General features: G+C 49.4%; 1 long non-coding RNA gene across 1 annotated transcript in view; it reads right to left on the bottom strand.

Annotated features, from left to right (window-relative positions):
- The window catches only part of LOC134934819 (uncharacterized), a 67,046-nt gene extending 51,715 nt beyond the window's left edge, over positions 1-15,331 (bottom strand). The window contains exon 1 of the long non-coding RNA XR_010179820.1: positions 15,023-15,331. This is a non-coding gene — a long non-coding RNA (uncharacterized LOC134934819). The remainder of the gene's footprint in view (positions 1-15,022) is intronic.
- Between the last annotated feature and the right edge of the window lie 1,216 nt (positions 15,332-16,547).

The following is a 16,547-nucleotide window of genomic DNA, read 5'->3' as shown; positions in this document are numbered from 1 at the left end:
TCCTGAGGCTGTCCCTTTACGCACTATCACAACCAAGGCGATAGCTAGGGAGCTGGTGCAGGTATTTAGTAGAGTGGGAATACCAAAAGAAATTTTGACTGACCAAGGTACTCCATTTATGTCAAGGATCATGAAAGAATTGTGCAAGTTATTTAAGGTCACTCACCTCAGGACGTCCATCTACCATCCCCAAACTGACGGGTTGGTGGAAAGGTTTAATAAAACATTAAAAAGTATGTTAAAAAAGGTTGTTGAGAGAGATGGGAAAAACTGGGATTGTTTGTTGCCCTACTTGTTAATGGCCATCAGAGAAGTTCCTCAGTCCTCTACGGGGTTTTCTCCATTTGATTTGTTGTATGGTAGACACCCCAGAGGGCTGTTGGATGTTGCCAAAGAGACGTGGGAAGGACAGCCCACTCCTTATAGAAGCGTTATTGAGCATGTAACACAAATGCAGGATAGGATTGCAGCCGTGGTACCTGTTGTCAGAGAGCACATGGAACAGGCCCAAAGTGCTCAACAGAGGGTCTATAACCGGAGTGCCAAGATACGGGAATTTGCTCCTGGAGATAGAGTTCTTGTTTTGGTACCCACTGTGGAAAGCAAATTCCTAGCTAAATGGCAGGGTCCATTTGAGATTAGGGAAAAAGTGAATGAGGTTAATTACAAAGTATACCAGCCGGGAAAGAGAAAACCCGAACAGATCTACCATGTTAACTTAATCAAACCCTGGAAAGATAGGTTGTCTCTGTCAGCGGAGCCTTGCCCTTCGGTGTCTTCACCCCGGTTGCTTCCTGCAGTGAAGGTGTCAGAGACATTATCAGCTGATCAGAACAATCAGGTTAAAGAATTTCTCATCCAAAATAGGGAGGTATTTTCAGAGCTGCCTGGCCGAACGACCATAATAAAACATGACATTGTCACAGAACCAGGGGTCAGGGTTCATTTAAAGCCATATAGGATTCCTGAAGCTCAGCGAGAAGCTATTTCTAAGGAAGTTAAAACCATGTTAGAACTTGGAGTCATAGAGGAGTCTAACAGTGAGTGGTCCAGTCCCATAGTGCTCATCCCGAAGCCCGACGGTAGCATACGCTTCTGTAATGACTTTCGTAAGTTAAATGAGGTGTCCAAGTTTGACGCATACCCCATGCCCCGTGTGGATGAGCTTGTAGAAAGGCTGGGAACAGCCAGGTTTCTCACCACATTGGACCTGACCAAAGGTTACTGGCAAATACCTTTATCTGATAGCGCCAAAGAAAAAACAGCCTTTTCGGTTCCGGAGGGGCTGTACCAGTATAAGATGTTACCCTTTGGGTTGCATGGGGCTCCAGCAACCTTTCAACGGGCGATGGATAAAATTTTGAGGCCCCATAGAAAATATGCAGCTGCCTATTTGGATGATGTGGTAATTCACAGTACAGACTGGGGGTCACATTTGGTTAAAGTACAAGCAGTACTGGACTCAATCAGAGAGGCAGGGTTAACTGCTAACCCAAAGAAGTGCTGCCTCGCAATGGAGGAGGTCAAATACTTGGGCTTCACCATAGGCAGAGGTCTGATTAGGCCCCAATTGAATAAAGTTGATGCTATTCAAAACTGGCCTCGTCCAGTGAATAAAAAACAGGTAAGGGCTTTTTTGGGAATTACTGGGTACTATAGACGGTTTATTCCTAATTTTGCGACCACAGCGGTGCCGTTGTCAGACCTTACCAAAGGGAAGCAGTCAAATGTGGTGAAATGGAACCCTGATGCAGAAAAGGCGTTCCAAGCGTTAAAAGTGGCTTTGTGTTCACAACCGGTGTTGATAACACCAGATTTTTCAAAAGAATTTGTGGTACAGACAGATGCCTCAGAGGTAGGGATAGGTGCTGTGCTGTCCCAAACCAGAGATGGGGACGAACACCCTATCATTTATTTGAGTAGGAAACTCAATGAGCATGAAAAAAGGTATGCCATTGTGGAAAAGGAGGCTTTGGCCATTAAGTGGGCACTAGATACCTTGAGATATTACCTCTTGGGTAGACAATTCAGACTAGTGACAGACCATGCCCCTTTAAAATGGATGTATGTAAATAGAGGCAAGAATGCTCGTGTAACTAGATGGTTTCTAGCGTTGCAGGACTTTAAGTTTACTGTCGAACATAGACCGGGAACACAATTGGCCAACGCAGATGCATTGTCTCGCATCTTCTGTTTGGGGGCTACAAGTGTTCCGGCCCCTAGGTCGAAACAGGGGAGGGGGATATGTGACAAGAACACTGGGATAGTGTTTGAGGGCAGGTATATTTGTCCCAGGTTCTTGTCTTACATGTTTTAGAAAATGTTAACTTCTAGGAAAAATGCTTTTTGTTTTGTCTGAACCTTTTCAGTTTGCTGTAAAAGCTGGGTAAAGGCTCTGAGAGAGAGATAAGGCGAGTTCTAGACATTGGGCCCAGTTCGGGTCTTTGGCCTCACAGAGGGCTAATCAGGGTTTCAGCTGTGTAAGAGTGATATAGTGCTTCTAACCTGATTAGTATGGGCAGACTGCCTGGGAAGGCTGCAGGATCTGTGTGTGAGAGACACGCTTTCTGATGCAAGTAAGCTATACAGTATGTACTGAAGAACTCTGTGTTTTGTTTAGTGACAGTTAGGAACATCTTATGTTTAGTTAGTGCCGGACAGGCAAGGTATTTTTATTTTGGGGTTTGTTTTATTTTCTGTTTCAATAAAACTGGCCGGGGTCAGTTGTACCAGAAACTGGACTTGTGTTGTTCCTCAGCTGCTGCGTGCGGCCATATTCCCCAGGAAAAGGTGCCTTGCACCCCTACAGTGTTACAACTTATATATACACACACACACACACACATATACATATATATATATATAATCCCTGCAAGCACTGCAGCTCATCGTTCTAGTGCCGATGCGCTGTATCTCCTCCCACCTGGCTCCACTGCGCATGCAAGATCTCACATGCAGCTCGGGGCCCAGCGACCACGACAGTGGCTGTTAATGGGAAAACAACACCCGAGGCTGTGCATAGCATCCCTATCACTGAACACACACCTTCACGGTAATAAATGGGGGAGAAGCGGTATCAGTGCACATAACGTGTGCAGATACCACTTCTCTCCGTAACGACACGATCAGGAGACCGCCTGTCGGGATCCCGGCGGTCATAATGCCGCCGCCAGAATATCGTGCCACGGGCTTTTCTCCCTCTGTGGGTGTCCATGACCCCCATAGAGGGAGAATATAACCTTTGGCGAGCGTAGTGAGCGACCGTGCCCGTAGCGTGTGCAGCGAGCCCGCAAGGGGCTTTCTAGCACTCACCCCGCTGCCGGCTTACTGGCGGACGAATGCCGCTGTTAGTATCTTAACACGTATGTATTCCAACAACACTTAATACATCTACCCCTTGATTACCAATGACAGTAAAAAATAAGATTTTACTCACCGGTAAATTTATTTCTCGTAGTCCGTAGTGGATGCTGGGAACTCCGTAAGGACCATGGGGAATAGCGGCTCCGCAGGAGACTGGGCACAAAAGTAAAGCTTTAGGACTACCTGGTGTGCACTGGCTCCTCCCCCTATGACCCTCCTCCAAGCCTCAGTTAGGATACTGTGCCCGGACGAGCGTACACAATAAGGAAGGATTCTGAATCCCGGGTAAGACTCAATACCAGCCACACCAATCACACCGTACAACTTGTGATATGAACCCAGTTAACAGCATGATAACAGAGGAGCCTCTGGAGAGATGGCTCACAACAACAATAACCCGAATTGTTAACAATAACTATGTACAAGTATTGCAGATAATCCGCACTTGGGATGGGCGCCCAGCATCCACTACGGACTACGAGAAATAGATTTACCGGTGAGTAAAATCTTATTTTCTCTGACGTCCTAGTGGATGCTGGGAACTCCGTAAGGACCATGGGGATTATACCAAAGCTCCCAAACGGGCGGGAGAGTGCGGATGACTCTGCAGCACCGAATGAGAGAACTCCAGGTCCTCCTCAGCCAGGGTATCAAATTTGTAGAATTTTGCAAACGTATTTGCTCCTGACCAAGTAGCTGCTCGGCAAAGTTGTAAAGCCGAGACCCCTCGGGCAGCCGCCCAAGATGAGCCCACCTTCCTTGTGGAGTGGGCATTTACAGATTTTGTCTGTGGCAGGCCTGCCACAGAATGTGCAAGTTGAATTGTTCTACAAATCCAACGAGCAATAGACTGCTTAGAAGCAGGAGCACCCAGCTTGTTGGGTGCATACAGGATAAACAGCGAGTCAGATTTTCTGACTCCAGCCGTCCTGGAAACATATATTTTTAGGGCCCTGACAACGTCTAGCAACTTGGAGTCCTCCAAGTCCCTAGTAGCCGCAGGCACCACAATAGGTTGGTCAAGTGAAACGCTGAAACCACCTTAGGGAGAAACTGAGGACGAGTCCTCAATTCCGCCCTGTCCGAATGGAAAATCAGATAAGGGCTTTTACAGGATAAAGCCGCCAATTCTGACACGCGCCTGGCCGAGGCCAGGGCCAATAGCATGACCACTTTCCATGTGAGATATTTCAAATCCACGGATTTAAGTGGTTCAAACCAATGTGACTTTAGGAACCCCAAAACTACATTGAGATCCCAAGGTGCCACTGGAGGCACAAAAGGAGGCTGTATATGCAGTACCCCTTTTACAAACGTCCGAACTTCAGGGACTGAAGCTAGTTCTTTTTGGAAGAAAATTGACAGGGCCGAATTTTGAACCTTAATGGACCCAATTTCAGGCCCATAGACACTCCTGTTTTCAGGAAATGTAGGAATCGACCCAGTTGAAATTCCTCCGTCGGGGCCTTACTGGCCTCGCACCACGCAACATATTTTCGCCAAATGCGGTGATAATGTTTTGCGGTTACATCCTTCCTGGCTTTGATCAGGATAGGGATGACTTATCCGGAATGCCTTTTTCCTTCAAGATCCGGCGTTCAACCGCCATGCCATCAAACGCAGCCGCGGTAAGTCTTGGAACAGACAGGGTCCTTGCTGGAGCAGGTCCCTTCTTAGAGGTAGAGGCCACGGATCCTCCGTGAGCATCTCTTGAAGTTCCGGGTACCAAGTCCTTTTTGGCCAATCCGGAGCCACGAGTATAGTTCTTACTCCTCTCCGTCTTATAATTCTCAGTACCATTGGGTATGAGAGGCAGAGGAGGGAACACATACACTGACTGGTACACCCACGGCGTTACCAGAGCGTCCACAGCCATTGCCTGAGGGTCCCTTGACCTGGCGCAATACCTGTCCAGTTTTTTGTTGAGGCGGGACGCCATCATGTCCACCTTTGGTTTTTCCCAACGGTGTGGAAGACTTCTGGATGAAGTCCCCACTCTCCCGGGTGGAGGTCGTGCCTGCTGAGGAAGTCTGCTTCCCAGTTGTCCACTCCCGGAATGAACACTGCTGACAGTGCTATCACATGATTTTCCGCCCAGCGAAGAATCCTTGCTGCTTCTGCCATTGCCCTCCTGCTTCTTGTGCCACCCTGTCTGTTTACGTGGGAGACTGCCGTGATGTTGTCCGACTGGATCAACACCGGCTGACCTTGAAGCAGAGGTCTTGCTAAGCTTAGAGCATTGTAAGTGGCCCTTAGCTCCAGGATATTTGTGTGAAGTGATGTCTCCAGGCTTGACCATAAGCCCTGGAAATTCCTTCCCTGTGTGACTGCTCCCCAGCCTCGCAGGCTGGCATCCGTGGTCACCAGGACCCAGTCCTGAATGCCGAATCTGCGGCCCTCTAGAAGATGAGCACTCTGCAACCACCACAGGAGAGACACCCTTGTCCTTGGTGACAGGGTTATCCGCTGATGCATCTGAAGATGCGACCCGGACCATTTGTCCAGCAGGTCCCACTGGAAAGTTCTTGCGTGGAAACTGCCGTGATGCACTGAGACCTGGCTCGGTTTTAGGAGGTTCCTGACTAGCTCGGATAACTCCCTGGCTTTCTCCTCCGGGAGAAACACCTTTTTCTGGACTGTGTCCAGGATCATCCCTAAGAACAGAAGACGAGTCGTCGGAATCAGCTGCGATTTTGGAATATTGAGAATCCAACCATGCTGCCGCAACACTACCTGAGATAGTGCTACTCCAACCTCCAACTGTTCCCTGGATCTTGCCCTTATCAGGAGATCGTCCAAGTAAGGGATAACTAAAACTCCCTTCCTTCGAAGGAGTATCATAATTTCGGCCATTACCTTGGTAAAGACCCGGGGTGCCGTGGACAATCCAAACGGCAGCGTCTGAAACTGATAGTGACAGTTCTGTACCACAAACCTGAGGTACCCTTGGTGAGAAGGGTAAATTGGGACATGAAGGTAAGCATCCTTGATGTCCAGAGACACCATATAGTCCCCTTCTTCCAGGTTCGCAATCACCGCTCTGAGTGACTCCATCTTGAATTTGAACCTCTGTATGTAGGTGTTCAAAGATTTTAGATTTAAAATCGGTCTCACCGAGCCGTCCGGCTTCGGTACCACGAATAGTGTGGAATAATACCCCTTTCCCTGTTGCAGGAGGGGTACCTTGATTATCACCTGCTGGGAATACAGCTTGTGAATGGCATCCAATACTGCCTCCCTGTCGGAGGGAGACGTCGGTAAAGCAGACTTTAGGAAACGGCGAGGGGGAGACGTCTCGAATTCCAATTTGTACCCCTGAGATATCACCTGAAGGATCCAGGGGTCTACTTGCGAGTGAGCCCACTGCGCGCTGAAATTCTTGCGACGGGCCCCCACCGTGCCTGAGTCCGCTTGTAAAGCCCCAGCGTCATGCTGAGGGCTTGGCAGCAGCGGGAGAGGGCTTCTGTTCCTGGGAACTAGCTGTTTGCTGCAGCCTTTTTCCTCTCCCTCTGCCACGGGGCAGAAAAGAGGAACCTTTTGCCCGCTTGCCCTTATGGGAATGAAAGGACTGCGCCTAATAATATGGCGTCTTCTTATTTTGAGGCGCGACCTGGGGTAAAAACGTGGATTTCCCAGCTGTTGCCGTGGCCACCAGGTCTAAAAGACCGACCCCAAATAACTCCTCCCCTTTATAAGGCAATACTTCCATATGCCGTTTGGAATCCGCATCACCTGACCACTGTCGCGTCCATAACCCTCTTCTGGCAGAAATGGACAGCGCACTTACTCTTGATGCCAGTCGGCAAATATCCCGCTGTGCATCACGCATATATAGAAATGCATCTTTTAAATGCTCTATAGTCAGTAATATACTGTCCCTATCTAGGGTATCAATATTTACAGTCAGGGAATCCGACCACGCAAACCCAGCACTGCACATCCAGGCTGAGGCAATTGCTGGTCGCAGTATAACACCAGTAAGTGTGTAAATACATTTGAGGATACCCTCCTGCTGTCTATCAGCAGGATCCTTAAGGGCGGCCGTCTCAGGAAAGGGTAGAGCCACCTGTTTTGACAAGCGTGTGAGCGCTTTATCCACCCTAGGGGGTGTTTCCCAACGCACCCTAACCTCTGGCGGGAAAGGATATAATGCCAATAATTTTTTAGAAATTATCAGTTTTTTATCGGGGAAAACCCACGCATCATCACACACTTCATTTAATTCCTCAGATGCAGGAAAAACTACAGGTAGTTTTTTCTCACCGAACATAATACCCTCTTTAGTGGTACTTGTATTATCAGAAATGTGTAAAACAGTTTTCATTGCCTCAATCGTGTAACGTGTGGCCCTACTGGAAGTCACGTTTGTCTCTTCACCGTCGACACTGGAGTCAGTATCCGTGTCGACGTCTGTATCTGCCATCCGAGGTAACGGGCGTTTTAGAGCCCCTGATGGCCTATGAGACGTCTGGACAGGCACAAGCTGAGTAGCCGGCTGTCTCATGTCATCAACTGTCTTTTGTAAAGAGCTGACACTGTCACGTAATTCTTCCAACAGTTCATCTACTCAGGTGTCGACCCCCCAGGGGGAGACATCACTATTACAGGCAATTTGCTCCACCTCCACATCATTTTCCTCCTCATACATGTCGACACAAACGTACCGACACACAGCACACACACAGGGAATGCTCTGATAGAGGACAGGACCCCACTAGCCCTTTGGGGAGACAGAGGGAGAGTTTGCCAGCACACACCAGAGCGCTATTTATATATACAGGGATAACCTTATATAAGTGTTTTTCCCCTTATAGCTGCTGTTTTATCAATACTGCGCCTAATTAGTGCCCCCTCTCTTTTTTAACCCCTTTCTGTAGTGTAGTGACTGCAGGGGAGAGCCAGGGAGCTTCCCTCCAACGGAGCTGTTAGGGAAAATGGCGCCAGTGTGCTGAGGAGATAGGCTCCGCCCCCTTCTCGGCGGCCTTTTCTCCCGCTTTTCTGTGGAATCTGGCAGGGGTTAAAATTCATCCATATAGCCCTGGGGGCTATATGTGATGTATTTTCGCCAGCCAAGGTGTTTTTATTGCTGCTCAGGGCGCCCCCCCCCCCCCCCCCTAGCGCCCTGCACCCTCAGTGACCGAAGTGTGCTGAGGAGCAATGGCGCACAGCTGCAGTGCTGTGCGCTACCTTGGTGAAGACAGGATGTCTTCTGACGCCGATTTTCCGGACCTCTTCTTGCTTATGGCTCTGTAAGGGGGCCGGCGGCGCGGCTCTGGGACCGGACTCCATGGCTGGGCCTGTGTTCGATCCCTCTGGAGCTAATGGTGTCCAGTAGCCTAAGAAGCCCAAACCACTCTGCAAGCAGGTGAGTTCGCTTCTTCTCCCCTTAGTCCCTCGATGCAGTGAGCCTGTTGCCAGCAGGTCTCACTGAAAATAAAAAACCTAAAACTAAACTTTTCACTAAGCAGCTCAGGAGAGCCCCTAGTGTGCACCCTTCTCGGCCGGGCACAAAAATCTAACTGAGGCTTGGAGGAGGGTCATAGGGGGAGGAGCCAGTGCACACCAGGTAGTCCTAAAGCTTTACTTTTGTGCCCAGTCTCCTGCGGAGCCGCTATTCCCCATGGTCCTTACGGAGTTCCCAGCATCCACTAGGACGTCAGAGAAATAAGAATTTACTTACCGATAATTCTATTTCTCGTAGTCCGTATTGGATGCTGGGAACTCCGTAAGGACCATGGGGAATAGCGGCTCCGCAGGAGACTGGGCACAAAAGCAAAGCTTTAGGACTACCTGGTGTGCACTGGCTCCTCCCCCTATGACCCTCCTCCAAGCCTCAGTTAGGATACTGTGCCCGGAGGAGCGTACACAATAAGGAAGGATTCTGAATCCCGGGTAAGACTCAATACCAGCCACACCAATCACACCGTACAACTTGTGATATGAACCCAGTTAACAGCATGATAACAGAGGAGCCTCTGGATAGATGGCTCACAACAACAATAACCCGAATTGTTAACAATAACTATGTACAAGTATTGCAGATAATCCGCACTTGGGATGGGCGCCCAGCATCCACTACGGACTACGAGAAATAGAATTATCGGTAAGTAAATTCTTATTTTCTCTGACGTCCTAGTGGATGCTGGGAACTCCGTAAGGACCATGGGGATTATACCAAAGCTCCCAAACGGGCGGGAGAGTGCGGATGACTCTGCAGCACCGAATGAGAGAACTCCAGGTCCTCAGCCAGGGTATCAAATTTGTAAAATTTTACAAAGGTATTTGACACTGACCAAGTAGCAGCTCGGCAAAGTTGTAATGCCGAGACCCCTCGGGCAGCCGCCCAGGATGAGCCCACCTTCCTTGTGGAGTGGGCATTTACAGATTTTGGCTGTGGCAGGCCTGCCACAGAATGCGCAAGCTGAATTGTATTACAGATCCAGCGAGCAATGGTTTGCTTAGAAGCAGGAGCACCCAGCTTATTGGGTGCGTACAGGATAAACAGCGAGTCAGATTTCCTGACTCCAGCTGTCCTGGACACATATTTTCAGGGCCCTGACAACGTCTAGCAACTTGGAGTCCTCAAAGTCCCTAGTAGCCGCAGGCACCACAATAGGCTGGTTCAGGTGAAACGCTGACACCACCTTAGGGAGAAACTGAGGACAAGTCCTCAATTCCGCCCTGTCCGAATGGAAAATCAGATAAGGGCTTTTACAGGATAAAGCCGCCAATTCTGACACGCGCCTGGCCGAAGCCAAGGCCAACAGCATGACCACTTTCCACGTGAGATATTTTAAATCCACAGATTTAAGTGGTTCAAACCAATGTGATTTTAGGAACCCCAAAACTACATTGAGATCCCAAGGTGCCACTGGAGGCACAAAAGGAGGCTGTATATGCAGCACCCCCTTGACAAACGTCTGAACTTCAGGAACGGAAGCCAGTTCTTTCTGGAAGAAAATCGACAGGGCCGAGATCTGAACCTTAATGGATCCCAATTTGAGGCCCATAGACACTCCTGTTTGCAGGAAATGCAGTAATCGACCCAGTTCAAATTCCTCCGTCAGGCCTTCATGGCCTCGCACCACGCAACATATTTTCGACAAATGCGGTGATAATGCTGTGCGGTTACATCCTTCCTGGCTTTTATCAAAGCAGGGATGACTTCTTCTGGAATGCCTTTTTCCTTCAGGATTCGGCGTTCAACCGCCATGCCGTCAAACGCAGCCGCGGTAAGTCTTGGAACAGACAGGGTCCCTGCTGAAGCAGGTCCCTTCTTAGAGGTAGGAGGCCACGGGTCCTCCGTGAGCATCTCTTGAAGTTCCGGGTACCAAGTCCTTCTTGGCCAATCCGGAACCACGAGTATAGTTCTTACTCCTCTCCGTCTTATAATTCTCAGTACCTTGGGTATGAGAGGCAGAGGAGGGAACACATACACTGACTGGTACACCCACGGTGTTACCAGAGCGTCCACAGCTATTGCCTGAGGGTCCCTTGACCTGGCACAATACCTGTCCAGTTTTTTGTTGAGGCGTGACGCCATCATGTCCACCTTTGGTTTTTCCCAACGGTTTACAATCATGTGGAAGACTTCTGGGTGAAGTCCCCACTCTCCCGGGTGGAGGTCGTGCCTGCTGAGGAAGTCTGCTTCCCAGTTGTCCACTCCCGGAATGAACACTGCTGACAGTGCTATCACATGATTTTCCGCCCAGCGAAGAATCCTTGCAGCTTCTGCCATTGCCCTCCTGCTTCTTGTGCCGCCCTGTCTGTTTACGTGGGCGACTGCCGTGTTGTCCGACTGGATCAGTACCGGCTGACCTTGAAGCAGAGGTCTTGCTTGGCTTAGAGCATTGTAAATGGCCCTTAACTCCAGAATATTTATGTGAAGTGATGTCTCCAGGCTTGACCACAAGCCCTGGAAATTTCTTCCCTGTGTGACTGCTCACCAGCCTCGCAGGCTGGCATCTGTGGTCACCAGGACCCAGTCCTGAATGCCGAATCTGCGGCCCTCTAGAGGATGAGCACTCTGCAACCACCACAGGAGAGACACCCTTGTCTTTGGGGACAGGGTTATTCGCTGATGCATCTGAAGATGCGATCCGGACCATTTTTCCAGCAGGTCCCACTGGAATGTTCTTGCGTGGAATCTGCCGAATGGGATTGCTTCGTAGGAAGCCACCATTTTTCCCAGGACCCTTGTGCATTGATGCCTGGTTTTAGGAGGTTTCTGACTAACTCGGATAACTCCCCGGCTTTCTCCTCCGGGAGAAACACCTTTTTCTGGACTGTGTCCAGGATCATCCCTAGGAATAGAAGACGTGTCGTCGGGATCAGCTGCGATTTTGGGATATTGAGAATCCAACCGTGCTGCCGCATGACTACTTGCGATAGCGCTAACCCGACTACCAACTGTTCCCTGGATCTCGCCCTTATCAGGAGATCGTCCAAGTAAGGGATAATTAAAACTCCTTCCCTTCGGAGGAGTATCATTATTTCGGCCATTACTTTGGTAAAGACCCGGGGTGCCGTGGACAATCCAAACGGCAGTGTCTGAAACTGATAGTGGCAGTTCTGTACCACAAACCTGAGGTACCCTTGATGAGAAGGGTAAATTGGGACATGGAGGTAAGCATCCTTGATGTCCAGAGACACCATATAATCCCCTTCTTCCAGGTTCGCGATCACTGCTCTGAGTGACTCCATCTTGAATTTGAACCTCTGTATGTAAGTGTTCAAAGATTTTAGATTTAAAATAGGTCTCACCGAGCCGTCCGGCTTCGGTACCACAAACAGCGTGGAATAATACCCCTTTCCCTGTTGCAGGAGGGGTACCTTGATTATCACCTGCTGAGAATACAGCTTGTGAATGGCTTCCAACACCGCCTCAATGTCGGAGGGAGACGTCGGTAAGGCAGACTTTAGGAAACGGCGAGGGGGAGACGTCTCAAATTCCAATTTGTACCCCTGAGATACCACCTGAAGGATCCAGGGGTCCACTTGTGAGTGAGCCCACTGCGCGCTGAAATTCTTGAGACGGGCCCCCACCGTGCTTGAGTCCGCTTGTAAAGCCCCAGCGTCATGCTGAGGACTTGGCAGAAGCGGGAGAGGGCTTCTGTTCCTGTGAACTGGCTGTCTGTTGCAGCCTTTTTCCTCTTCCTCTGCCACGGGGCAGAAATGAGGAGCCTTTTGGCCGCTTGCCCTTATGGGGCCGAAAGGACTGCGCCTAATAATACAGCGTCTTCTTATGTTGAGAGGCTACCTGGGGTAAAAATGTGGATTTCCCAGCAGTTGCCGTGGCCACCAGGTCTGATAGACCTACCCCAAATAACTCCTCCCCTTTATAAGGTAATACTTCCATATGCCTTTTGGAATCCGCATCACCTGACCACTGCCGCGTCCATAACCCTCTTCTGGCAGAAATGGACAGCGCACTTACTCTTGATGCCAGTCGGCAAATATCCATCTGTGCATCACGCATATATAAAAATGCATCTTTTAAATGCTCTATAGTCTTTCAGTCAGGGAATCCGACCAAGCCACCCCAGCACTGCACATCCAGGCTGAGGCGATTGCTGGTCGCAGTATAACCCCCGTGAGAGTGTATATACATTTTAGGATATTCTCCTGCTTTCTGTCAGCAGGTTCCTTAAGGGCGGCCGTATCAGGAGACGGTAGTGCCACCTGTTTTGACAAGCGTGTGAGCGCTTTATCCACCCTAGGGGGTGTTTCCCAACACCTATCCTCTGGCGGGAAAGCGTATGATGCCAATAACCTTTTAGGAATTATCATTTTTTTATCAGGGGAAACCCACGCTTCATCACACACTTCATTTAATTCCTCAGATGCAGGAAAAACTACGGGTAGTTTTTTCTCACCAAACATAATACCCTTTTTAGTGGTACTTGTACTATCAGAAATGTGTAAAACATTTTTTATTGCCTCAATCATGTAACGTATGGCCCTACTGGAAGTCACATTTGTCTCTTCATCGTCGACACTGGAGTCATTATCCGTGTCGGCGTCTGTATCTGCCATCTGAAGTAACGGGCGTTTTAGAGCCCCTGATGGTCTTTGAGACGCCCCGACAGGCACAAGCTGAGTAGCCGGCTGTCTCATGTCATCAACCGTCTTTTGTAAAGAGCTGACACTTTCACGTAATTCCTTCCATAAGCCCATCCACTCAGGTGTCGAATCCCTAAGGGGTGACATCTCCACTATAGGCAATTGCTCCGCCTCCACATCATTTTCCTCCTCATACATGTCGACACAATCGTACCGACACACAGCACACACACAGGGAATGCTCTGATAGAGGACAGGACCCCACTAGCCCTTTGGGGAGACAGAGGGTGAGTATGCCAGCACACACCAGAGCGCTATATAAAAACAGGGATACCACTATATAATGTGTTTTCCCCTTATAGCTGCTGATATTATCAAACTGCGCCAAATTAGTGCCCCCCCCTCTCTTTTTTACCCTTTTCTGTAGTGCAGGACTGCAGGGGAGAGTCAGGGAGACGTCCTTCCAGCGGAGCTGTGAGGGAAAATGGCGCCCGTGTGCTGAGGAGATAGGCTGCGCCCCCTTCTCGGCGGACTTTTCTCCCGCTTTTTGTAGGAATCTGGCAGGGGTTAATATACATCCATATAGCCCAGGGGGCTATATGTGATGTATTTTTGCCAGCCAAGGTGTTTTTATTGCTGCTCAGGGCGCCCCCCCCCCCCCCCAGCGCCCTGCACCCATCAGTGACCGGAGTGTGTGGTGCAATGAGGAGCAATGGCGCACAGCTGCAGTGCTGTGCGCTACCTTGTTGAAGACTGATGTCTTCTGCCGCCGATTTTCCGGACCTCTTCTTGCTTCTGGCTCTGTAAGGGGGCCGGCGGCGCGGCTCTGGGACCGGACTCCGAGGCTGGGCCTGTGTTCGGTCCCTCTGGAGCTAATGGTGTCCAGTAGCCTAAGAAGCCCAAGCTGGCTGCAAGCAGGCAGGTTCGCTTCTTCTCCCCTTAGTCCCTCGATGCAGTGAGCCTGTTGCCAGCAGGTCTTACTGAAAATAAAAAACCTAAAACTAAACTTTTACTAAGAACTCAGGAGAGCTCCTAGATTGCACCCAGCTCGGCCGGGCACAAAAATCTAACAGAGGCTTGGAGGAGGGTCATAGGGGGGAGGAGCCAGTGCACACCAGGTAGTCCTAAAGCTTTGCTTTTGTGCCCAGTCTCCTGCGGAGGCGCTATTCCCCATGGTCCTTACGGAGTTCCCAGCATCCACTAGGACGTCAGAGAAAAGTGTCCCAACCACTTACTTATAATTGTATACATCATATCTGTGGTGAACAGCTCATGCCATGGAAAGCCTGCTTTCCCACACAGCACTGACCTGAGTACACAATGCAAAACATGGATAATGTTTTATATCATTACCATGTTATACTGTTCAAATGCATAATATATAGGGTAGATTGACACGGTAATTAAAATAATATGGTTTAATTGATGTTTTAATTAAACTGCACCTCACTGGCTATAGTTCTGCACTCACAGGTGTCAGGGTAGTTGTCACTTCCAGGTCCTAAGCACAAAGGTAACATAGACATAACCCAGGTGTCAGGGGGGAACCTTGCTGACGTCAGCCATTGCTAAGAAACATTGGAGACCCCGCACCCACCTCACCCCACTGACCGCAGCGCTCCTCCCGCTGCCTTCTGTGTCCGAGGGCCGCCAGTACAGCCAGGGGAATCACCCGGATGGGGAGACTGGGCGACGAGGACACGCAGGAGGGAGCGGGGCCACGTGACGCTGCGTCTCTCGTCCCACCGGCGCACAGAACTGGGTTCCCGCCCGCAAGTCATTTGACTGTACGACAGTAATGACGGCGGTGATGCCCCATGATCCTCTGCGCACAGCCAGCGTCTCCCTGACGAACCCACTTCCCTCTTCCACCTCTTGTCCAGCCTCTTATTGAGAGTTCAGGTAATAATTGGTGTTAGAGCTCCCTCTTGTGTCAGAAATTAATAATCACTGGTTAAAAATGGTGTGGGCAAGTTCTGTGAAGCGATATCTGGCTCCAAACGACAGCACATGAAACAGAAGAGACAATCACCACACCAAGAGGACGTGACATAGCACAGGAGGAGCTGCAGAATGTCTCAAGCCAGTAATAATATATAAATTAGTATTTGTGGGATATACCCCAATTTCACAAAAGCACCTGCAGGGCCGAAACTAGGATTTTTGTCACCCGGGGCAAGGTAGTCATTTGACACCCCCCCCCCCCCCCCCCCCCCGCAAAAAAATAAATAAATCTTTTACAATAAATAAATAAAAATAATAATATAAAAAAAACAATTTAAAATAATTAAATAAATGAATAAAAATATTATATCTCTTTCAGAACTTTTTTACCTGAAAAATTGCCTTTTCTAACATAAATTTCATATCCAGGAAAAAGTGTCCCCATTTTACACAGTACGACAGGCAAGTGTCCCCATTCCCCATTTTACACATTGCGGCAGACAGGTGACCCCATTTTACACATTGCGGCAGACAGGTGTCCCCATTTTACACATTGCGGCAGGAAAAAGTGTCCCGATTTTACACATTGCGGCAGGCACGTGTCCCCATTTTACACATTGCGGCAGGCACGTGTCCCCATTTTACACAGTACGCTGGCAAGTGTCCCCATTTTACACATTGCGGCAGGAAAAAGTGTCCCCATTTTACACATTGCGGCAGGAAAAAGTGTCCCCATTTTACACATTGCGGCAGGCACGTGTCCCCATTTTACACAGTCCGCTGGCAAGTGTCCCCATTTTACACATTGCGGCAGGAAAAAGTGTCCCCATTTTACACATTGCGGCAGGAAAAAGTGTCACCATTTTACACATTGCGGCAGGAAAAAGTGTCACCATTTTACACATTGCGGCAGGCATAGGTCCCCATTTTACACAGTACGCTGGCAAGTGTCCCCATTTTACACATTGCGGCAGACAGGTGTCCCCATTTTACACATTGCGGCAGGAAAAAGTGTCCCCATTTTACACATTGCGGCAGGAAAAAGTGTCACCATTTTACACATTGCGGCAGGAAAAAGTGTCCCGATTTTACACATTGCGGCAGGAAAAAGTGTCCCGATTTTACACATTGCGGCAGGCACAGGTCCCCATTTTACACAGTACTCTGGCAAGTGTCCC

This window comes from Pseudophryne corroboree, chromosome 6 (genome assembly GCF_028390025.1).
Source record: "Pseudophryne corroboree isolate aPseCor3 chromosome 6, aPseCor3.hap2, whole genome shotgun sequence".
Lineage (NCBI taxonomy): Eukaryota > Metazoa > Chordata > Amphibia > Anura > Myobatrachidae > Pseudophryne > Pseudophryne corroboree.
This window is presented reverse-complemented; position numbering and strand designations above follow the sequence as displayed.